The 23,669-nt window shown below is 48.9% G+C and overlaps 1 protein-coding gene across 14 annotated transcripts in view; it reads left to right on the plus strand.

Annotated features, from left to right (window-relative positions):
• Positions 1–23,669, plus strand: part of TSPAN9 (tetraspanin 9) — a 199,706-nt gene that overhangs the window by 35,614 nt on the left and 140,423 nt on the right. For 5 of the 14 annotated variants that reach the window (XM_038576470.1, XM_038576466.1, XM_038576478.1 and 2 more), the window contains one exon: positions 6,031–6,114. The exons of 7 other annotated variants lie outside the window; for them this stretch is intronic. The gene's annotated coding sequence lies outside the window, so the exon portion shown is untranslated. Of the gene's footprint in view, positions 1–4,490; positions 4,611–6,030; positions 6,115–23,669 lie in introns of those variants that run through there. 2 more of the 14 variants (XM_038576468.1, XM_038576472.1) reach the window with 1 other exon arrangement.

Consider the following 23,669-nt stretch of genomic DNA (forward strand, 5'->3'; position numbering starts at 1 on the left):
ACAACGATGAGGAGCCAAGCCAAGGACTTGGGGCTTGTTTCTTCAACTACATGTGTCCTCCTTTGAAGTCTCAGATTGCCTCTTTTTCCTGTTTGGTGTCCTATATGGTGCTGGATAAAGAAAGTGAGGGGTACTTTGTTAGATGATCAAGAAATATTTTTTTCTGTTGATGAGGACTCCCACCTGTGTCTACTTAGATCATCGAGCACAGGGATTGTACCCAGTTGCCACTCTTAAGTGGCTCTCAGCCCCCTTCCCACAGTGTCCAGGGGAGCACAGACTTGGGAGCATCACTGACCCCTAAAGACACGCCTTCTACTCTGTACTGCAGGCCTGGTGGCCTTCGAGCTCTTCTCCAGGCTGCACACATGCTCCCTTTCCCCAGGGCCTCTGCACATGTGACTCCCATATGTTCCTTCAGGTGTCAGTTAAGTCTGCCCACAAGGCCTTCTCTGATCCCTGGCCAGGGTCAGTGCCTTTGTTTTGTGCGCTCATTGGTCTGTGGGTTCTTTCCTTCAGAACTTTTCTCTCCATTTATAACTGTACATTCACCCGTGTGGTCTTCAGACTTGAATGTCTTTCTCCTTGGACCATAAACTCCAGGAGACAGAGTCCTGGGCTGCTGTGGCTCATCCCTCTTCCTCTACTGTGTCTGTAGGTTCTAGCATAGGAGTTGGGACATTTTGCCTATAAGGGACATGATTATAAATATTTTAAGCTTTGCCCACTGTCCAGTCTCTGTTGTAGCTACTCGGCTCTGCCCTTGCAGCACGGAAGTGGCCATCGACAATGTGTAGGTGAATGAGTGTGGCTGGGTTCCAATAAAATTTATTTATGGACAGCAAAATGGGAATTTCATATAATTTCCACGTGTCGTGAAATATTATTCTGCTTTTGATTTTTTCCAACCTCATAAAAATGGAAAAACCACTTTTAGTTTGCAGGCTGTATAGGCAGTGGGCTGGATTTGGCCAGCAGCCTGTCATTTATTGACCTCTGATGTAGCGTAGTGCATGACTTACAGTAGGTTCTCATAAGTATTTGTTGAACAAACAACATCTTGGACATGGTAAGAGGCAATGAGTTCATGAGCTGCTGCCTTCCCTTGATTTACTCCTTAATCTCTATCCCTTATCAGACTCCCTTTAACTGTTAAAATTGAAGAAGATGGCCAACTGATTCTTCTTTTAAAAACCACTTTATTATTAAGGTATAATTTACATACCATAAAATCCACCCATTTAAAGTGAACAATTCACTGGTTTTTAGCATACTCTCAGCTGTGTGACTCTCCTTACTATCAATTTGAGAACATTTCATCCCCTGTGAAAGAAACCTCTGCCCATTGACAGTCATGCCCATCCCCCCAAACGACCCTACGAACATACTTTTTGCCTATATAGATTGGCCTAGTCTGGACATTTCATATAAATGAAATCATATTATAGGTGGTCTTTTACCTATGGTTTTGACCTTGGCATGATATTCTCAAGGTTCACCCTCGTTGTAGCCTGTGTTAGAATTTCCTTTTAAGGGGTACCTGGGTAGCTCAGTTGGTTAAATGTTAGCCTTTAGCTTGAGTCATGATCCCAGGATTCTTGGCTCAGCAGGGAGTCTGCTTCTCCCTTTCCCTATGAATAAAATCTTAAAAAAAAAAAAAAGAATTTCCTTTTAAGTCCAAACAATAGTGCATTGCATGGACATACCACATTTTGTTTGTCCATATTCATTCCTCAGTTGATAGGCATTTGAGTTGTTTCCACCTTTAGATTGTTATGGCCAATGCTGCTCTGAACATCCATGCACAATTAAAAAAAAAAAAAAGATTTTATTTGAGAGACAAAGTAGAAGCAAGGGGAGGGGCAAAGGGAGAGGGAGAAGCAGATTCCCCACTGAACAGGGAGCCTGACACAGGGCTTTATCCCAGGACTCTGGGATCATGATCTGAGCCGAAGGCAGATGCTTAACCGACTGAGCCACCGAGGTGCTTCCATGCCCAATTTTTTCTGTGAACGTGTGTCTTTATTTCTCTTGGACAAATACCTAGAAGGGGAATTGCTGGGTGGTATGGTAACTGTGTGTTGAGCCTCTTAAGGAGCTACCAGACTGTTCTCCAAAGCAGCTGTACTATCTTCCACCCCAACCAGCAGCGTGTAAGGGTTCCAGTTTCCCTACAGCTTCACAGACGACTAATTCATTTTAATCTTTTGTTTTTTAATTTTATTTTATTTTATTTATTTATTTATTTATTTATTTTTTTATTCATGATAGGCACACAGTGAGAGAGAGAGAGAGGCAGAGACACAGGCAGAGGGAGAAGCAGGCTCCATGCACCGGGAGCCTGACGTGGGATTCGATCCCGGATCTCCAGGATCGCGCCCTGGGCCAAAGGCAGGCGCCAAACCGCTGCGCCACCCAGGGATCCCTATTTTAATCTTTTGACTGACTCTTCTACTGCTTGTCTTTTTGATTGGCCACTTGGTTCTTCAGTGGCCACAGCTTTAGTTGTTGGATGGTGGGCTGATCTGGACATCTGGATAAATTTTGTTATTTTCTTGTATAAGAGCAATGCCTGCTTCTTGGAACATATTTGGAAAGCAGAACTTGCCAGTTAGTGATGTGCTGGTTACATTTGGTCATGGCCCGTGGACTCTAACAGGTCTCTGAAGGCAGATGCCGTAGCGAGCACTGCAGTGAATCAGGACACAGGCCCTGGGGCTCAGAATGCAGGGCACAGCCCAACTGTGCTGCTGCCCAGATACTTGACATTGGCAAGGCACTTAGTCTCTGCAGGCCTCAGTTTTGTCCTTGGTAAAAGGGATCCATTTACACATTCACCTCTCATTCAGCAGATCTCTTATGGGCACCTCCTGTGTGGCAGGCATAGTACGTTCCTTTACACGGTTATGGCAAGGTCATGTGTGAAGTGCTGAGCATACATGAGAATAGTACAAAACCAGTCAACAGACCCTGTATTCCTGAGGTCACCCCACTCCTCACTGTGTGGAACTGTCATAAAGGAGAGATAGATCCTCAGAGGAGGAGGGGTCCTCAGGGTTTCCCCTTCTCACGCATGGCTTGCATTGGATTGCAGCCCAGTAGCTAGTAGCTAGCTTCTGCTTGGATGTTCCCAGTGACGAACACTCCCTCTGATTGCTGGGCAGCCCTGGTTTTCAGGTCTGCCTCTCCTTTGGCCTTGTCTCTGCCAGCTGAGACAGAGAGAGAGAGAGAGAGAGCCTGCTTCCTTGTCCACATGACAACCTGGGAGTCTTTGACAACCCCCCACCCCCACCCTGCCACCCAATCTCTTCTCCAGCTCCACCAGCTGTCTCTCAGATAACTTCATTTGGAGACCCTGCTGCCCCAGTGGCTGCCTTTGGATGCACTCCAGCTTGTTTGTAGCTTCCTGGACCCAGCCTGAGCCTTCCCCATTGGAAATGAATGCAGACCAAGTGCCAGAATGAGTTGTAAGCCTACGACGGTGACAAATCTTCACCTTTACCAGCAGGACAGTTTTATGGAAGAAAGTGCTCAAGAAGGAAAGATAACTTCATTCAAGATTATGGAAAAAATAAAATTCCAGCTAAAGCTTATCCATTCTCCCCCTCTTTTTTTAAAGAAAAAAAAAGATTTTATATATTTATTCATGACAGAGAGAGAGACACACACATAGGCAGAGGGAGATGGAGAGGGAGAGAAGCAGGCTCCATGCAGGGAGCCTGACCCGGGACTCGATCCCGGGTCTCCTGGATCACACCCCGGGCTGAAGGCAGTGCCAAACCGCTGGGCCACTGGCGCTGCCCCATTCTCTCCCTCTTGCTCTCCAAGCTCAGTCTAGGCAGGGCAGCACAGACCGCCCTGATCATCTAGCTCCCTCCTGGGCGTTGCAGGGGCAGCCCCCTCTGCTGAAAGGGTTTGTAATGGAGAGTTTGAGTGTTCCCCACCATTACCTCCTGTCCTGCTGGGGCAGAGCTGTTGATACATTTCTTGGGCTCAGTTTTAGAAGCTGCTGGAGGGAAATGGTGACAAGCAGCCTGTTAATAAAAGCACTTTAGCAAAAACAACATGAGGAAGGGAGAGGACTCAGAGCTCCATCATTTGTCTGATTTTTGTGTCCTAGGGCCTCCCTCTTCTTTTGGTGGGAGAAATACAAATGTGTTTAGCAGTTCCTCTGCTGCTGCCCGTGGGGTAAAAACCTCTAGCTTTGTAAATCAGGAGTAGTCTAGAAACCCACAACAGGCCTGGCTCTGCCCCGAGGCAGACAGTGACGGAACACACATTTTGAGCCTTTCCCACTTCCTTTGCCTGAATTTTCAAAAGCCCATGCCTAGTTTTCTCCTGGGCTGTAGGCTGATTTACATAACTTTATTCTTCTGTGGTTAGTTACTCATTCAGAAATTCCCCTGTCCATCTGTTCTGGGATTCTGAGTCAGCAGGAACAGAAGATCATGGTAAATTCTGGCCCCTGCCTCCTTACTTCCTCTCTGCCTAGAGGTGAAGGCAAAAGGCCGAGGCCAGGGACCAGAAGAAACATCTGTGTGGAGTCCATCTGGCAGATCTGAGTCCGGCTCCCCCAGTTGAAGGAGCACTTTGGGAGGCAGTTGCTGCAGGTACTGGAACCTCGGGGCCTGAGAGCTTGCCTCCAAGCTGTCACCTGGGGGGCTTAGGAGGTGAGGGGAGACCTGGAGGTGAGAGGCAGCGTAGGGAATCTGATTTCCTGGTTCAGATCTCAGCCCGGCTGCTCCCTGCAATGGCCCTGGACAAGTTCTTTAAGACCCTTTCTCACTTGTGAAATGGAGATAGTGAAGGATCTGTTTCACAAGGTCATTGTGACAATATATTAAGTGAGTTAATATGTGTGAAGCATCTAGAACCTGCCTGGCCCACGGGAAGCTGTGTAGCTGTTAGCGGTGGTGAGGAAGATGGTAAGGATGATTTCTATCTTTCCTATTGGATTATCTGATCCCTCTTTTTTCTTAATGGAACAAAGATATCTAGTGTATATTTATTGACAAATATGGGAAAACTTTGGTGTGAGCTCATCCCTGTGGCACTCACCCTCAGATTTCTTCATGTTCCCTCCCTCCCACTCCAGACCAGTGTCTCCACAGCTCCCAGCCTCCGAATGAGAACCAACCTCAGGTTGAGTGCTCAGGAACCCCAGTTTCACGTCCCTGCCTCCGTCTCCTCATCCATAATCTGTGGAAACACATTTATCCCTCCCTCTACTTCTCTCTGTCCTCCAGAGAGGGGAAGAGGCACCAGGCACCATCTATCAAGTGAGACAAACAGGTTATAAAGACAGGACTTTGGTGGATGATATGGGAGAGCTGGAGGCCACAGGGCCAAGGGCTCAGGGGACTGTCATCCTGCCCTCAGGAACCGTGGGCCATGGTCTGGAGGGGGGTGACCATGATGCTGAGCACCCTCCTTGTGACACTGTGAGCACACCCAGGCCCCTTGGCTTACAACACCTGCAGGAAAGGTAGGTCAGATGTTATTTAGAAAGTCAGTCACAGATGAATGTTCTCACAGCTCATCCTCTGACCCCTAACTGGACAAGTGCCTATGCCTTTTGCCCTCAGGATGCTCATAAAGGGGTGAAGGCAGTTTAGTGCAGAAAGCCCCAGTGACGTGAATAACCATCAGTCATTGCGTTCCCTTTATGCCTCAGGTACTCCTTTATAAGATGAGGAAACCAGACTCAGAGGGGCTCATTAGCTGCCCCCTGAGGTCATACGGTGGGATGCCCCAGAGAAGCATTTAAACTCCAATCTGGGAGATTCCAGAGTCTGTGTCCCTTCCTGGAGGGGAAGCCTGATTGTGAGCCCTATGAAACCTGTTGGAGTCTCCAAATCTCTCTCTGGTTTCTCCAGAGCACTGTGGTGAAGCCCTCTCTCTCAGCCACGTGATGTTTGTGTGTGCTTTCTGCTGGTGGTCTCAGCCTTGCCCTCTTCCATCATCCCTCTTCCTCCTTCATCCCTGCCCACCCCAGCCCCATGGGATATTTAACTTGAGAACTTCCCACAGGTGGCTGCTGACACGTCCTACCCACTTCTCTGCTGCCGCTCGAGATTGGAGCCATCAGCGTGCGAGAGAGACCTGTGCTAGAAGGTGTGTGTGACCTTGGGCTTCTGTGAGAAGTGTGAGAAGGGGGACGGGGCGGTGAGGTGCTGCAGCAGTGTTGGCTGTGCTCTGGAGGTGTTTTTGGGTGAGAGCGTGGGATGCCCGGGTGGGGGCCTGGGGCGGCGGTGGTGTCCTGTCATCACAGGCCTGCCAGCTGGTGCCTCCAGAGCCAGGTGTCTGTCTGCATCGACTGATACTGTGACCTTGGGCACGTCGCTCCCTGTTCTGGGCCTTGCTGTCACATGAGGGGTTGGTTTTCCTCCATGTTCTACACCCTGAGAAGCCTCCGTGGTGGGGGGATTCGGAGCCCAAACTCCTCCTCTACTTTCCTGGTTGCCCCTTGGAGGTTAAGGTCTGCCTCTCAGCTAGAGTTAATTGGCAGGCTCTAATGTATGCTGTGGAAGGGCCAAGAGATGTTCCAGGGCCGTTACTCTGAGACACCAAGGGTGAAAAGTGTTCCGGTAAGAGCAGGTTTGAACAGGATACCCCCGGGGGCCTGGGGACAGGATGCAACCTTGGCAGGCTCCTTCACCCCAGGAACAAGCTCTTTGGCTCTGGAAGGCGGCTGGTTATGCCTGGCAGGATGGGCTTCCCTCTGCCTAATTAGCACCTTTGTGTGGCAGAAACCTAGCAGGGAGCTCGTCCAGAGCCCTCTCAGCCTGGGGACCTTTGTCCCAGCAGCAGCCACACCATCCTTTCTGGCCCTCTCTCCCGGCCCCCTACCCTCCAATCACTCTCTCTCCTCCAGCTGTACCAAGCCATCTGGCCCCAAGCACACTTCCTGGCCTGCTGGCCTGCCTCATTTTCTTCAGGGCTCCTTGTCCCCTGTCTGTCCTCTCTGCTTGTTGATGTCACCTCCATCTCTTTCATGCCCAGTCTTCCTTTACCCCCCAACCCCCTGCTGTACTGGGTTGGGATAGGTCAGAGGACTGAGCCTGGCACAGGGCCAGCCTGAGGAATGCTGGGATGCAGGGGGAGGAGGGAGGAGGAGCATCACTGCTGAGTTTCATCATCGGTCAGGTTACAGCAGGTGAGGCTTGTCACCTGTCTGGTGTGAGGCTGAGTTCTGGTAGTGAGGCAAAGATGTGGCCTTGGGGGAGCTGCCCACAGCTCTTGGCAAGACCAGCACTTGTGAGGGGCAGGTACGGAGGCATCTGGGGTAAACTGAGTCTGTAACTAGGAGGGGCTGCTCGGGCCTGTGCAGCTTAGGTGACTGTCCCGGGACCTGGGTCCAGCCCCCCTCTTGCCATGGGCTCATTTGCAGACCTTGGGTCAGCCACAGGCCCTCTCTGACATTTCCTCTCAATAGAATGAGAAGGTTGGGGTGGGTGTTCCTCGAGGCCCTTCTAGCTTGGCTGAGTTAAGTCACTCTTGTCAAGCACTTCTGTGGATTTCACAGTGTGAAGTGTGATGGGCCTATCTGTCGAACCCTTCCCACACCAGGCACTTGTATTTACCCTCGTCTTGAAGAAAAGGAACCTAGGGTTGAGGAGCCGAGGTGGCAGTTCAGTCCAGTGGCCCTAAATCAGATCCAGGCCACAGATGTATTTTGTTTGGGCCCCGTTGGTGTTCTTGTTTTTTGTTTTTTGTTTTTAATTTAAACGTGGAAGAGGTTTCACAAAAGTAGAGATTTGGGAGCTCTTTAGAGATGAAAAGTCTGGTTACATGGAGGCCATGCTGGTCAGTGGCAACGATTGGCTGGATCTGAGTCTCAGCCACCAGTCTAGGTGGGGTGTGTGCTTTCGTGACCCCCCCATCCGAGTTGACACCAGGTGGGACTGTGCCTGTTAATCCTGCTGGCATCGTCAATTTGAGTTTTCTACTTGCCTGTGGTTAGGTATGTGATATAACTCACACCACATAGGTTGCACAGCTATGCAGTATTCAAGGCAGGAGTCAGACTCGTCTCTTTCTGACCTTAAACCATGAGCCATCCAGCTGCTTCTCTGAGTTATTTCTAAATCCCAGCAGGGATTTTTGGGTCCTCTGTGGGAGTGCAGGAGACCCTGGTCAAGTCTCTAGATACAGAAACTGACAAGAATTCTTCTCTCCAGAGGGGTGTCTCTAGCCCCACCGGAGTGCAACGTTGCAGTGAGGTGGCATCCGCTCACTCATGTTTGGGTCTTGAGAAAAACCCTCTCCTTGCCATACATATGTCCTCTTCCACTTGATTCAGTGTCATTGTGTGTCCTCCCTTTCCCGTTTGATTGCACCTTGGTTTCTGTTTACTGGCAGGTTGAACCCAGGGGCCCCCCACCTCCCTGTCCCTAGTAGTGTTGCCAAAATGCCACACAAAGAATGTGTATTTTGTCCCTGGCAAACGGAGGCAGGAAACAGAGAGGTCTGTTCAGACTGTGGAGGCCTTGGGGTTGATCAGGGGTCTCTGAGGGATTAGGCGAGCAGGATGCTGGGCCTCCCAAGCAGGGTGGGGGCTCTGAGGGGAGCCCTGGTGGAGGTTGGGGTTTCCTGCACTTGGTGTTGGGCTGTCCAGCTGTTTCCTCCTGATAGCGCATTTGGACAATGCCACGGTGACTCAATTCCCAGCATCCTCAATGAACAATAGCAGATCTGGCCAGGGTCAGCTAGGGAGTGGCGGCTTATACTAGTCAACCTGCTTCCAGGCTCCCAGTTGGGAGGAGTCAGGTACTTTGAACCATCTCCCTGTTTGCACTTGGTGCCCCAAAGCCCTGTTCTGGTTGGAGTGATTTCAGGTGGTTGCTTTTTGGTTTCCCTGTCGCTTGTCCTCACTCCTTTGTTCATAGCTGACCAGAGCTTCGGTGGCTCCGCGCTGACCTGCCTGCCTGCCTGCCACAGCGAGCTTTGCTAGACCTCCCTTACCCTTGGTTTGAGGTTCAGTGGCTTTGGTGCAATCCCTGAAGGTTCTGAATCTCTACCCAGGCATTTGGGACCTGGATGAGCTTCAGATGAGAAAGACAGCTGTATGATTCTTTAATCTCCTCCAGTGGGTAGAGGATTAAGCAATTTTTTGGTGGGTTTGTTTTCATGTATTCCATTTTTTTTCTTTTTAACAAAAGTGATTGTTGAGTGTTTTTGAGGTTCCTGTCACACAAGTGCTTTCCATAATTAAAAAAAAAATTATTCATGAGAGACACACAGAGAGAGGCAGTGACATAGGAAGAAGAAGAAGCAGGGTTCCTGCAGAGAGCCTGACGTGGGACTCAATCCCAGGACCCCAGGATCACGATCTGGGCCAAAGGCAGGCACTCAACCACTGAGCCAGCCAGGTGCCCTGCACTTTCCATAATTTATCAGATTTTGTCCTTCTGTGGCTCTCTGAGGGATGTATCATTACCCAACATTTTATAGACAAGGCGTCTGAGGTACCAGAAGAGGGCAAGGAACTTGCCCAAGATCTCAGATCCTTCTCACTTCTAAATCCTATGACATATGTGACATACTCAGTCCTGTGAATTCCTGGGGAGGAACATGGGGTGTGTGGAGGAGTATGGAAATCAGTTTGAGGACCCTTGATGGAAGACAAGTGGTTTGAAGGAAGCTGTGCAGAGAGTATGCAAACATGAGCAGGGCCAAGGCCCTGAGTTCTTGGAGTTTACATGAAAGGGAAGGAAACAGGCATGTTATTACCTACCTCTGATGCAAGACATGTTATAACTAGTGCTAAAGATGGGGCTGCCAGAGTGATTTGGAACCACATTTTCATTTGGTATATGAGCACCTGGATAAAGAGACTCACTCTTTCTTTCTTTCTTTCTTTCTTTCTTTCTTTCTTTCTTTCTTTCTTTCTTTCTTTCTTTCTTTCTTTCTTTTCTTTTCTTTTCTTTTCTTTCTTTCACACTTTAAAACAGAAGTGGAAAATACCTGGCTAACAGGACTAACTCAGCTGTCAGCATGATCGAGACTGGTCCATGCAGAAAACATAAATATATGGGACCATTTATGTCTGGAGTTGCAAAAATGCAACACTGCTCAGTATTAATTTTAGTACAGTTATTGGAAATTTATATCAAATATTCCTTCCCTCTGGCTCAATAATTCTGTTTTTTGGAATTTGTATTGAGGAACTAACCATATATACATATGTGTGTGTATATATGTATATATGTACCCACATATGCATGAGGTATTTTCATTATAGCATTATTTACAATAGAATTGGAAACATTCCAAATGTCCAACAATAGATTAGTTATGTAAATTTTGACATGTTCATCTGATTCCTTCTGTTCAGCCTTTAAAAAAAAGTCATGTCTTCAAAACTTATATCTGACAGAAGATGATGCTTATGAGAAAGTGTCAAGCAAATACTGTAGGATTTAAAACTGATATGTGCTATAAATCCTAATTTTTTAGAAACATGAAGAGAAAAGACTAGAGGGAATATACCCCAAATGCAGATGATGGTACTAATTATTAATGACTTTTCCTTTCTTTTTTTTTGTTCTTATGTAGTTTTTAAAATTTTTAAGGGTTTATTTATTTATTTTGGAGAAAGAGAGAGAGAGAGAGCATGAAAGGGAAGGGCTGAGGGAGAGGGTGAGAGAGAGTCTCCAGCAGACTCCACACTGAGCGTGGAGCCCAGCTGGGGGCTCCAGCTCCCCACCCTCAGATCATGACCTGAGCCGAAACCAAGAGTCAGACTCTTAACTGACTAAGCCACCTAGGTGCCCCTAGACTTTCTTTACTATACAATAATGACAGCAAGAATAAAAACACCTCAAGCATCTCCCAGGATCCAGGCCACTTCTTGCATGGATGTACATGCCTGTGCCCTGCAAAGTGAGGTCTCCAGCACTTTCCAAAGCATGGCATTAAATGTGTTTGGGGAGGTGGGTCCTCTGCCTTTGAGTCCCCTCTTTCTTCTTCTTCTTCTTCTTCTTTTTTTTTTTTTTTTAAAGATTTATTTATTTATTTATTCAAGATAGACATAGAGAGAAAGAGAGAGAGAGAGAGAGGCAGAGACACAGGAGGAGGGAGAAGCAGGCTCCATGCAGAGAGCCCGACATGGGACTCGATCCCGGGACTCCAGGATCGTGCCCTGGGCCAAAGGCAGGTGCTAAACCACTGAGCCACCCAGGGATTCCCCCCCCCCGTCTTTCTTCTTTATCAGTGTCTCCCCACTCCAGTTTTGTCCGTAGTTGGCCATCAATTTATAATTGAAGAATGATGTTTACAAATACACATTGTTTTTTACTGGTCATGTTTCCCGAATACTCTAGGATAGACAGTATACTTCTCTCCAAAAGAAAACCCTGATTTAAGTTTCTATCCACTCACGCAATCCCAGTTGATTTTTTCTTTGTAGTTCAAATGGCTTTTGTCAGAAGAATTTTCTGCTCCTGCCTTAAATGGCCTTGGAAAGCCCAATTTCAAATGATGTCATTGCCATGGCCTGTTAGATAATGCCGGTCCTGCCTGGTTTGACTATAGAGGGATGGGAGTGGGGGAAGCTTTGTTGTCTTAACAGTTCTGTGGTTAATGATGAGTTTGAAACTGACTCCCTGAGTAAGCCTAGAGAGCATTTGGGATCCAAACTCAACAACAACCTTTTTGTTTGTGTTTTGAGGATATTGATCATGACTTAGCATGTCACCTGGCATTTTAAGGCTCCTACACATATTATTTGGATAAATACTGGACTTTGTGGCAATATTCACTCTCACCGATGAGACTTCCTTTGAGTGTGTTATGTTCAAGTGTACAAGGAAACTGGTATACCATAGTGATTAAGAAAACAGGTTTAGGGGATCCCTGGGTGATGCAGCGGTTTAGCGTCTGCCTTTGGCCCAGGGCGCGATTCTGGAGATCCAGGATCGAATGCCACGTCAGGCTCCCGGTGCATGGAGCCTGCTTCTCTCTCTCTCTCTCTCTCTCTCTCTGTGTGTGTGTGACTATCATAAATAAATAAAAAATTAAAAAAAAAAAAAAAGAAAACAGGTTTAGGGACGCCTGGGTGGCTTAGTTGGTTAAGTGTATGCCTTCAGCTCAGGTCATGATCTCAGGGTCCTGAGATCAAGCCCCATGTAGGCTCCCGGCTCAACAGGGAGTGTGCTTCTCCCTCTCCAACTGCACCCCTCCTTGTACTTTCTCTCTCTCTCTCTCTCTCTCTCAAATAAATAAATAAATAAACAAACAAAATTTAAAAAAAAAAAGAAAGAAAACAGGTTTAGAATCAGAGAGATTCAGATCGTGGGCCACTAGCCCAGAGATTATAAGCACTGCTCCTAACTTCTGGAGCCTCACTTTCCTCCTCTATAAAGTGGGAATAACTAAAACTCACAGGGATGTTACAGGAATTAAATGACATAATGTTTATAAAATGCTTAGTAAGGGATCAATGAAAATACAACTAATATTAAACTAGTAATACTGTTATTTTTGGAGGAGAGGTTATTACCCCGTATGGGGTGGCTTCAATGGTTCATTATCTTAGGGATCCAGAGAGCCCTGACCACTTTCTTCATCCTTGGGTTTTACTTTTAGGGCTCTGCTGGCTTCTTACGGACCTGCAAACACAAACAGGCTGATCCCACCTACTACTTTCTTGGCTATTTGCACTCAGTGGGGAATACACTTTCAAAACACAGAAGGCCTGTTTCCAGGTCATCTTCAAGAAAGCCTTAAACATAAAAGACTGAATTTCCACATCCTTCCTGGCTTCATAATGATTCAGCATCTCTGTACCCCACAACAAGGCTGCTGGGGTTGCCACTCTGGGTTTCCCACTGGTTACAGCAAAGACAGAAAAAAGTTTAAGGAACAGCAGGCTATCACTATCACCACCAGCATTTTATTTTATTTTATTTATTTAATTTCTTTTCTTTTCTTTTCTTTTCTTTTCTTTTCTTTTCTTTTCTTTTCTTTTCTTTCTTTCTTTCTTCTTTCTTTCTTTCTTTCTTTCTTTCTTTCTTTCTTTCTTTCTTTCTTTCTTTCTTTCTTTCTTTCTTTCTTTCTTTCTTTCTTTCAAGATTTTATTTATTTATTCATGAGAAACACAGAGAGAGAGGCAGAGACATAGGCAGAGGGAGAAGCAGGCTCCATGCAGGGAGCCTGATGTGGAACTCTATCGGGGGACTCCAGGATCACAACCTGAGCCAAAGGCAGATGCCCAACCACTGAGCCGCCCAGGTGGCTTAAGAAAATTTTTTTATTGTGCCAAGGTATGCATAACATTTACCATTTTAACCATTTTTAACTGTACAGCTCAGTAGTGTATTAGGGTTCTCCAGAGAAACAGAACCAACAAGAGAAACACAAAGACACACACACCTTTTATCATATGATGTCATATGATGATATGACATACATAGGACATAAGTGGAGACCGATCACGAGGGATTTTAGCTCATGTAGTTATGGGGGCTGAGAAGCCCCATTGCCATCTGCAAGCCAGGGACCCTAGTGGTATAATTTGGTCTGACCCCAAAGGCCTGAGAACCAGGGGATCCAATGGTGTACGTTCTAGTCCAAGGATGGATGGTGAGAAGAAATGTCCCAGCTTAAGCAGTGGAGGCAGGAAAAAGGGAGCAAATTCCTCCATTATCCACCTTCTGTTCTATTCAGGCCCTCAACTGACTGGTTGGTGTCCGCCAGGCTACTTCACTGACTGCACCAATTCCAGTACGAATCTCATCTGAGCCATCTCCCAGACACACCCGGAAGTAATGTTTAATCCAGGCGCCCTAGGCCAGTCAAGGTGGCACATGCCGTTTACCTTTACAAGTGGCATTAAGTACATTCACGTTACGGTGCAGCCATTACCACTATCCGTTTCCTGAACTTTGTCATCCTCCTGAACTGCAACTCTGTGCCCATAGAACCCCAACTCCCCACTCCCCTCCGCTAGGCTGGCAACCACTGCTCTTTCTGTCTCCGAGTTTGAGGCCTTGAGGTCCCTCATATCAGTGGAATCAACCAGCATTTGTCCCTGGGGGACTGGCTTAGTAGCCTCTGCATTGTGTCCTCACGGGTCAGCCGTGCTATAGCGTGGGTCTGAACTTCATCCCCTTTTATTTTATTTTATTTTTTTTAAAAAAGGTTTTATTTATCCATTAATGAGAGACAGAGAAAGAGAGAGAGAAAGAGGCAGAGAGGCAGAGACACGGGCAGAAGGAGAAGCAGGCTCCACGCAGGGAGCCCGATGCGGGACTCGATCCCGGGACTCCAGGATCACACCCCGGGCCGAAGGCAGGCAGTAAACCTCTGGGCCACCCAGGGATCCCTTCATCCCCTTTTTAGACTGAATACTATATTCCATTGTATGATACATCACATCTCTATTTATCCAGTCATCTCTTAATGGACATGTGGCTTGTTTTCACCTTTTGGCTGTTGTGCACATCATATTTTAAAGTTAAACTTCCATCATCTTCTTTCTGAGTCTTCCATTGGTTCTTTGGTCTGTGCCTTTGTATACTGGAGGCAGAAACTGCACGCTTTGGGTGATAATACACATATTCGTAGGCCGTTTCCCTGAGCACTGGATCTATCTATCCATTTCCCTCATCAGACTGTAAATGCTCTGAGGCTGGGAACTGTGTTTAATAATTCTTTTTACTAGCTCCTGAGAGTCTGTTTTAGGAAATGGTAAAGGATCTTGGTTAAGAGTGTGGGTTCTGAGGTCAGACCACAAGGGGTGTGTATCCTCATTCTACTACCTACTAATTTGTCATTGCACAAGTCCCTTTCCTGCCCTGTTTGTCCTTTGAAATGGTGATGACGATGATTACTACTGTGAGGGGCTGTCACCAAAATGAAACGAGATTGTCCAGGTATAGGGTTTGGTGCAATGTCCCAGACATTAGATGCCCTTAAAAGTTACCGAACAAAAAAACAAAAAACAAAAAACAAAAAAAACAAAAAAGAGTTACTGAACAAGTGAGGATCTCAACGACGTGCTTTTCTGGATCCAGCTCTCTTATTTTCATAGTTTCTTCTTGAGGTGGCAGGACAGGAAGGTGAATGGCTTCTGCTGTGGATTGGGGTTCCGGGGTCAGAGCCAGGCAGAGTTAGAGCCTGCTTGCTGCCAGTTGCTCACATTTTCCCCCAGTGCCCCCAGGCCCTGTCCTGTGGCTCGCACCCCGGGTCTCCTTCGATGCCTTCCTGGCAGCCTCTTTTCTGAAGGGGCCACTGATCAGGGGGACGGACCAGGCAGGTAGGGGCGGGCTTGGGAACCGCAAGGACTCCGGCTCCTTCAGGGTGGTGGGTGGTGCTGTTGGGAAGGCCGGAGGGTCATGTTCCAGCTGCTTTGCTTCCCCGGCCACTGCAGAGTCAGCCGTGGGCCTGTGGCTGGTCCTGCCAGGCCAGCTCGGGAAACATGAACCCCTCTCACTGCAGAGCCAGCACACCGGCGGGATTGGGCTGAGCATTTGCAAGACGCTCCAAGTGGCCTGTGGTTTCTTCCCCAAGCTGATTGAACTGGTGAAAACAGAAGTTGCCCCCTTTTATCCCCCCCGCCATACTTGACAGAATTTTCCCAAATATTCACTGGGTCTTCTCACAATTTGTTCTTCGCATTAACTTCTAGCTTTAGCTTTCTGGCCAGGAATGGGCAAGGGGTGGGGGCAAGGTTCTGCTTGGGGCTGATTTTCTGCTCTGCAAGGACTTCTGCCTGAAAGCAGAAGGCAAGAGTTTGGCAGATGAAGTCCAAAGGCCATCACCCCTCCAGTCTGGTGATAGGGTTTCTTGGGGCTGGAGCTTAGGATTGGCCCATGGCTGTGGCAGAGGTGGGCGCATCCTGCTTGCAGGACCTCGAGCTAGCTTCTGTACCCCTTTTACCTTGAGCCTCCTCCTCAGTGAGATGAGGATAATAATAGTGTCTGCCCTGTAGAGATGTGAGAATTCAGCGAGATAATCTATATAAAATGCTAAGCATAGTGTCTGGCACACATGGGATTGCTCTAAAAGCGTACATTACTTCTATTTTTATTGGCGAACTTTATTTTTGTTGTTCCCAGCCGCTCGGCTCTCTACACCTTTTTTCTTTTTGTGGGGACTCTGGTTCCTCTAGGATCTCAGTGTCCTTGGATGGCTTCCTCCTTTCCTCCAGCGTAGCCTGCTCTGGGGAAAAAGCTCTCTACTGTAGCCACAGTAGATTTCAGTGCTAGAAGCTTCAAGGTCATCTGGGCCAGAACCCGTCTGATACTTGCCCTTGCTCTGTGGTGCCTTTACTTTATCTCACCTCCTCACCACCTTTGCAGGGCCTTCTCTACCTGCTCAGACTGTTTACTTTTGTAATTTTGTCCACATTTGAGGGGGAAAATAAAAGGAACTCTATGTTTATGGAGTCCCCTCATGTGCCAGGAGCTGCTGGGCACATTCATTATCTCATTTCATTGTCTCAACAGGCCTTGGACCTTGTTGCTGGTGTTATTCCAGTTTTTAAGGTGGGGGAAACTGAGGCACAGCAAGGCTGAGCAAATGGCCAGAGGCCACATGCAAGCGGGTGACAGTGGGGCCTGATTGGGCCTGGACTTCATGAGGCTACTGCTATGTTCTCTGCACTGTAGCAGGGGTGCAGTGGTGCAGTCAGCTCCCCCACTGTGACTCTGGGCCCGTGGCCTACCTTCTTGGAGCCTTAGTTTGTCACCTAGAAATGGGGATAATGGTAACATCTCAGGCTGATGAAGCTGCTGGCACAGTGCCTGACATGTGGCGAAGATGCCATCGTGTATACCGTTCTGTCAAGAGTTTGCCTCCCGTTAAGTTCCTTATTCTGGGAACTCACAGAACAAGTCCTGTCCTCTGACCTCTTCTGGATAGGCCCTCAGTATTTGCTCTCGGGTATCATGTCCCTCCCAAAGTCCTCTCCATTGTTAATTTTTTAAAAAGATTTTGTTTATTCATGAGAGATGCAAAGAGAGAGGCAACTCTCCATTTTTTAAAACATTTTTTCATTGTAGCGAAACACATATAACCTCAAGTTACCATTTTAACCTTTTAAAGTAGACAATCAGTTGGCATTAATTACATTCACTGTCCTGAGAAACTATCGCCACCACCTGGTTCAACAACTTTTCATCACCCCAAATGGAAATCCCACACCCCTGAGACCTCATCCCCTGGTCTCTGCTTCCGCAGCCCCTGGCAATCACCGATCTGATTTCTGTCTATGGATTTGCCCATTCTGGATGTTCTTTGTGAATAAAATCATATAACATGGCCCTCATGTCTGGCTTATTTCAGTACTTGGTGTAGTATCGTCAAGGATCACCCAAGTTATAGTATATGTCAGTACTTCATTCCTTTTTATGGCTGAAATAATATTCCATGGTATGGATATACCATATTTTGTTGATCCATTCATCTGTTGTTGGACATTCAGGTGGTTCCTATCTTTTGACTGTTGCAAAGTAGGCCTGCTGTGAACAGTCATGCACAGGTTTCTGTTTGGACACCTGTCTTCCATTCTTTTGGGTATAAACTTAGGAGTGGAATCACTGTATCATCTGGTAACTCTGGGTTCAACGTTTTGAGGATCTGCCAAACTGTATTTGACAGTGGTGACCCCATTTCACATCCCCACCAGCGATGTAGGAGGGTTCCAATTTCTCCACATCTGTGCCAACCCTTATTTCCATTTTTTAAAAAGATTTTATTTATTCATGACACACACACATACACACATACACAGAGAGAGAGAAAGAGAGAGAGAGAGAGAGAGAGAGACACAGGCAGAGGGAGAAGCAGGCTCCATGCAGGGAGCCCGATGTGGGACTCCATCCTGGGACTCCAGGATCACACCCTGGGCTGAAGGCAGGTGCTAAACCGCTGAGCCATCCAGGGATCCCCAACCCTTATTTACATTAAAGAAAAATTAAAAAATAAAGTATGACCATCCTAGTGGGTGTGAAGTGCTCTCTCCTTGTGGTTTTGATTTGTAGCTCCCTGACAACCCATGACATTGAGCATTCTCTTTCAGTTTTAACATCTCCACTTTCTTTTCATCCAGTTCTACGGTCTTCCACCATCCTATTAATGCCTTTTGCGGTGTGGCCCCATTTGTCTAGATCCTGTTTAAAATGCTCAGGCCCTGGAGCAGGCATCCAGCAAGGTTGGGAGCGGTGTGGTACAGGAGACTCCTGCTTCACCAGTTCTAGATCTGTTCCTCTCTCTTACCTGCTCTTCTCTTGATGGCATTGTCTCTTCCTCCAGCTCGTGGAGTTTCTGGAGTCTGGTTCTTTCAGCCCAGGTGGTCACACTTGTTTCAGCCTGTCCTTCCCATTCATGGTCAGCTGTCTCTTTCCACCTAAGTCAGGGTGAGGACAGATGCCTTCCTGCCTGCTGGCCCAGACAATCCTCTCTCTCACCTCTGTGCAATTATTAATCTACCAGGTTACTACTGCCTCCAGCCTCAATGTCCCCATCTTGTCTATGGGATGATTCTGAGAGCCTTGTGAGAGCCTTGTTCCCCCAACACCAGTGACCTTGTTCCCTCTGATTATGACTTGAAGGCACTGTTTTGCTTCTCTTGGGTGGGTTTATGGTTTCAGACCTATTTCTGACCAAGGAATCAAAGACTGTCCCTCAGCGAAGGAATTTCAGGCATGAAGGAGCAGATGGGTGAGGTATTTTGGGGGGCAGAGAGTTTGTCTCTGTGCTCCAGAAACCACTCCACCATCTGCCCATGCACCAGGAACCCCACCCACCCTGGAAAAAGCCGAGGACTCGTTTTCTGCTCTAGGGCCCTGTCCTGTGAGACCTGGTTTGTCCCCTGGCACTCTCCTTATACGTATCGAGTTGTAGATCTGCCATCTCTCTGTGTAAAGTGTTTAAGATAATGACTCATTTACTCTATGAAATATGCTGCAAAAAAATGAAGTAACATAAGATAACAGCATGAAAGATGCGAGACCCCATTCCCACAACCGCCCCCCAACCTCAGTGCCCTTCCTGGGGGAAATCAGGTGACACTTGCTGTGCCTTCTGGATCCTTCCAGGCCTTTCATCGCAGTGTATTCATTTCTTTTTTCCCCTCTGTTATCCAAGGGCAGTTCCAAGATAGCTCATGCCATCCGGCTGAGTGTATCATACAGAATGGGTTCAGCTATGGCCTAGAATGATGCTTCTTCAAAGCTGGGCAGACGGTTGGAGTTTGCCCTCCAGGGCTCTAACTGACTCTGTTGTGCAGACATAATTAAGGGGCTGCTGGGAGGGACAACTGAGTGCGGGGTGGAGGAACCTCAGGGCTTGGATACCGTGAACTCATGGGGATGGAGGGCAGGAGAGGGAAGGGCCATTTCTGAGCACCCGCTAGTGTTGGAATCCCAGCTCCACACTCACTGGCTGTGGCACTTGGGTGACTCAGTTTCTGCAGTTCCAAACCCTGGTCAGTTCCTAGGGCTGCTGTGAGGGGGAATACATGAAGCAGGGCCTGTGGAGAGTGTCCCATTAGGCTTAGGCGCTCTGTCAGGAGTGTGTGCAGGCGCAGGTGAGTGCTTTCCTGCCTTCCACTTTGCCGGTGTCTGCTCTGCATTGACATTTTGCCTTCCTCACTGGCCTTTCTTCTTGTGGCTAGAGCAGACCTAAGCAAGTCGCACTGCTAAAATTATTGATCCCACCAGAAGCATATGGGTGTTCAGTTACTGCATGAATGAATGGGTGATGGGTCATGGCTCTCCCCTTCCTGAGATGAGAGGATAGTGGGAACAGTTATACAATTAGCTGTTATCAGTCATTGACACATTAGTATGAATTAGTGTCATAGACATTTTGACCTGAAAGAGAACCAAGTAATGATCCTTCGTTCTACAAATGGGGAATTTGAAGGCTTTAGGAAGGAAGAAACTTGCTGGGAGTGGTGCAGCCAGTTAGGGACCAAGTGAGGCTGGAGCCTGGGTCTCCTGGTTTTGTCTGGTGCTCTGCCAATCAAGGAGAACATCTAACATCTATGAGGACCTTCTCACCTCTGCTCAGGGTTGCTGATTCCAGGTGGAAGGCTGCCTGTGGCAGGAGGCTCACAGGCCAGCAGACAGATGGGCCTTTTGGAGGGATGAAGGGAGGTCTGGGGAACAGTGGCCCTGGGGTTTGGCATGGCAGGTTTGGCATGCCATGGGACAGGAGGTAAGAAAGAAGTGCTTGGGGTGCTGAGATTCAGCCTGGCTTGGCCTGTGGAGTCAAGCTTGCAGTTCTGTGGTTGTGACAGCTAGGTGAGAGCAGGGGGCTGGATCTGGTGGGACATGCAACCCGGTAATTGCAGCCCAGTCTGAGAACATGAGGAGAGGGAATGATGTGATGTGGAAGGGGCAGCAACATTTGCAGGGCAAAGAAGGACCAACGTGGGCAAAGTCAGAGGCTGGTAGATGTGTGTGAGAGGAGTGAGGCAGCCTGGGGTCTGGGAAAGCAGAGTAACGGCCACACAGGAAGGTTTCTGTGGCCTGGGCCAGCATCTTATTTACCTGCTTTTTCTCAGTGCTTATGCAGAGCCTTGCCCTAGAGTCAGAGCACCATTTTTAAATTGTATTTAAAATAATTGTTTTAAGTTTTTATTTTACCTGGCAGACGACCATTTTTATTTCTTACATGGTTGAATGGGCCAGGCTCCTCCTTCCTCAGTCTCTGGAGGATAACCAGAATGCTTTACACACTTTTCTTGCACTCTCTGCCTTCTGCTAGGTTCTGCCTCAGGTAGCAGGCGGTACACTCCTGGTCCAGGTGTGCAGGGCTGACTACCGGTCACCCCTTGGGCGGGTGGGGGGGTGGTTGCTGCCTGGCGCGTTGCCTGCTCTTATTGGTGTTGGCCACTAGATGGCAGCAGAAAACCTACCAATTTCTCTTCCATGTTGATTTTATTTAGGTCAAGCCCTTTGCTCTAGGTGGGTCAGCCATCGTTTCTTGGATGGCACAGGGACTCTCAAATTCCACGCCTTGCTCCTTCCGGTGTGGGTATGCGGGAAGGCTGAGATGACGCTGAGGCAGCCTGATGTCTGACTCTCCCACAGCAGGGAGAGTCAGAACATCAGGCTCCCACTCTCTTTCTTTTTTTAAAGATTTTATTTATTTATTCATGAGAGACACACACACACACAGAGAGGCAGAGACCCAGGCAGAGGGAGAAGCAGGCTCCATGCAGGGAGCCCGATGTGGGACTCGATCCCAGGACTCCAGGATCACCCCCTGAACCGAAGGCAGACACTCAACCACTAGCCACCTATAGCACTAGCCACCCTCCCATAGCATTCTTGAGAAGTGGCTGTCTCAGCTCACATAGGCCCAGGGTTGGGAGGCTGGAGTTCAAGAGCCCCCCTGCAGTGTGCCTTGGGATTTTTGAGCACAGCTCCCACTACTGGGGAAGACTTCTCATAGGTCCCGGGCTCGGTTTTAGGGCCTTAGAGGGAACCGAAGCTGGAGTCCCCCGTACTGATGGGCACAGGGGTGGTGATGGAGAGGCAACAGCACGAGACCAAGGGTGTGGGCTGCGCCAGCCGTGTTACAGAGCAGTGAGGAACAGTCGCTTGAGCCAGGGAATGCCCCATCCATCCTCACATGCAGCTGGTAGCATGTAGGGATTTTGATTCCAGCAGGCTGGCTGCGGTGATAGGTCACACGCCACCTATGGATTTTGCTCATTCTTAAGCGCTTTGCGTATTACGTGACAGCTTGTGTTACAGATGAGGAGATTGGGGCACATAGAAAATGAGGAGGCGTCCAGTGCTTCAAAGACAGGATGCAGGCCGTGGCCATCGGCTTCCACGTCTGGTGGCATTCTGTTCGACCGCACTGTGCTGCCTCTCCTTTTGTAGTGAAGCAGGTTTGTGTGTCAGGGGTTGGCGGGAGTAAGAAAAGCACTCACTCGCTCTCAGGACCAGGATGACTGTCAGAAGGCCTATCCCAGTACTTGATAGTCACAGCCAGCACCCCTGGAAGAGGAAAGTGTGTACAGGTGCCCTGTGGGAAGCCCAAGAGCCCAGTGTGCAGGTGAGAGATTGGGCATCCCACTGTCACGCACCCTGAGCGGGAGGCAGGCTGGCAGGCAGGTTGGCTTGGGATCCAGCCCCAACTCACACTTCCCACGGTGGGACCACCTGGTGGCCCCAGCTGTTAGAACCTTCCACTGGCCATTGTGCTGTGGAGGCATGGTCATGTTGGGGAGGAGGGTGTTCCTTTGTCAGGAATCGAGCTCCTGCTAGGCTTTCAAGGTACCAGCAGAGGTACCCAGAACACTGGGCGCCTCTGAAGCAAGGGGGCTTTTGCTTAGACACCCCCCTTCCAGTGGGGCCTCCTCTGCAGCAACAGTGAGTACATTGTTGATGCAGTGTTCCTCTCTGTCTTTTTCCATCTTCAAGATGAGTCTTTCTGAGTCCTGGTCTTCTACACCCAGCCCCACTGTCTCCGAGCCCAAAGCCATGTCAGCTTTACCAGAACTGCAGCAGTGACAAGAGTCGATGGGAAGATGGACACGGCCCTGCCTACCTTTCCCTGTGCCACCTGCCCCTGGCTGCCCCAGCCCCCCGTCCCCTCCTCCCTGGAGGACCTGAGGCTCTGCCTCTGGAGCTTGAGTGTGTTCTGACTCCCTGCTCTCCCAGAGCCCTGCCTCCTGCTTCCCACCTCCCACCTGGCTTTGTGTTCAGCAGGTTCTGCCAGTAGACGTAGCCCCCATGACGCCTCTGACATACCCTGCTTTGGGTACTCCACATCCATGCCAGCCTGGATTTGGGCCCCAAGGAAGCATTCCCCGCTGGGTTGTCAGTTCAAAGGCTTCTGCTTTCCAGCCAGACACCCGCCAAGGACTGCATCTCCGGCTCCAACATCCTGCTTGGCGTGTCCTATCCTCCTCAACCCCACCCCAGCTCCAGCTGCAGTCTCCCTGTTGTGCTCCTGGCAATAGGCTTGCTAGGGGTTGCGGGGGGGGGGGGTTCCTTTCCCCTTGGCCTCTCCTCTCTATATTACGTCAGCTTCCAGCCAAATACCCCTGGGGTCTGGTAAGGGAGGGCTTTTTATTAATTTTTTTTTCCAGGGGAAATAATTCCACCTCTTGTCACATGGATTTCTGCATTCAGCTCTTTAGGGGGCTTGACTTCCTCTTCACATCCAGTCCCAGCCCCCTTGATGTTCAAGAGAGGGGGCAGCTTTGTTTCCCTAGACTGGGGCTGCTGCTGGTTCTAGGGCTCAGAGGAAGGTGGTATAGGGAGTGGGGAGTGCACAGAGCTGAGAGGCAGGTGTCTGCAGCCTGGCTTCCCCTGGTCGTTGTGTGACCTGGGGGTTGGCCTTTCCCTCTCCGGCCTCAGCTTCCCCTTCCTGCACCTAGGACCACATCTGTCATCCGCAGTGATGAGGTGGCTCAGAGGTTCTCACTCTGGAATGGAGAGCTCCACCTTCATCTCCGTGGTGGGATTGTCCCATCCAGCCCCTGCCCTGTCCTAGCCCCTCTGCCTGGGGCAGGGTTCGGCAGGTGCTGTAGCTGGCTGGGAGACCGGATCCCTGTGTGTGGGGTGTATGTGGGAAGTACAGGGCCTAGCCAAGGAGGATCAGCTTTGTTTCCTTGCTGGGTGTCGCTCACCACCTCCCAGAATCACGGATGCTAGAGGAAGGAGCTCCTCCACGGTGACGAGGACAGAGGGCAGAGG

Source organism: Canis lupus, chromosome 27, assembly GCF_011100685.1.
Source record: "Canis lupus familiaris isolate Mischka breed German Shepherd chromosome 27, alternate assembly UU_Cfam_GSD_1.0, whole genome shotgun sequence".
NCBI classification, from domain to species: Eukaryota; Metazoa; Chordata; class Mammalia; order Carnivora; family Canidae; genus Canis; species Canis lupus.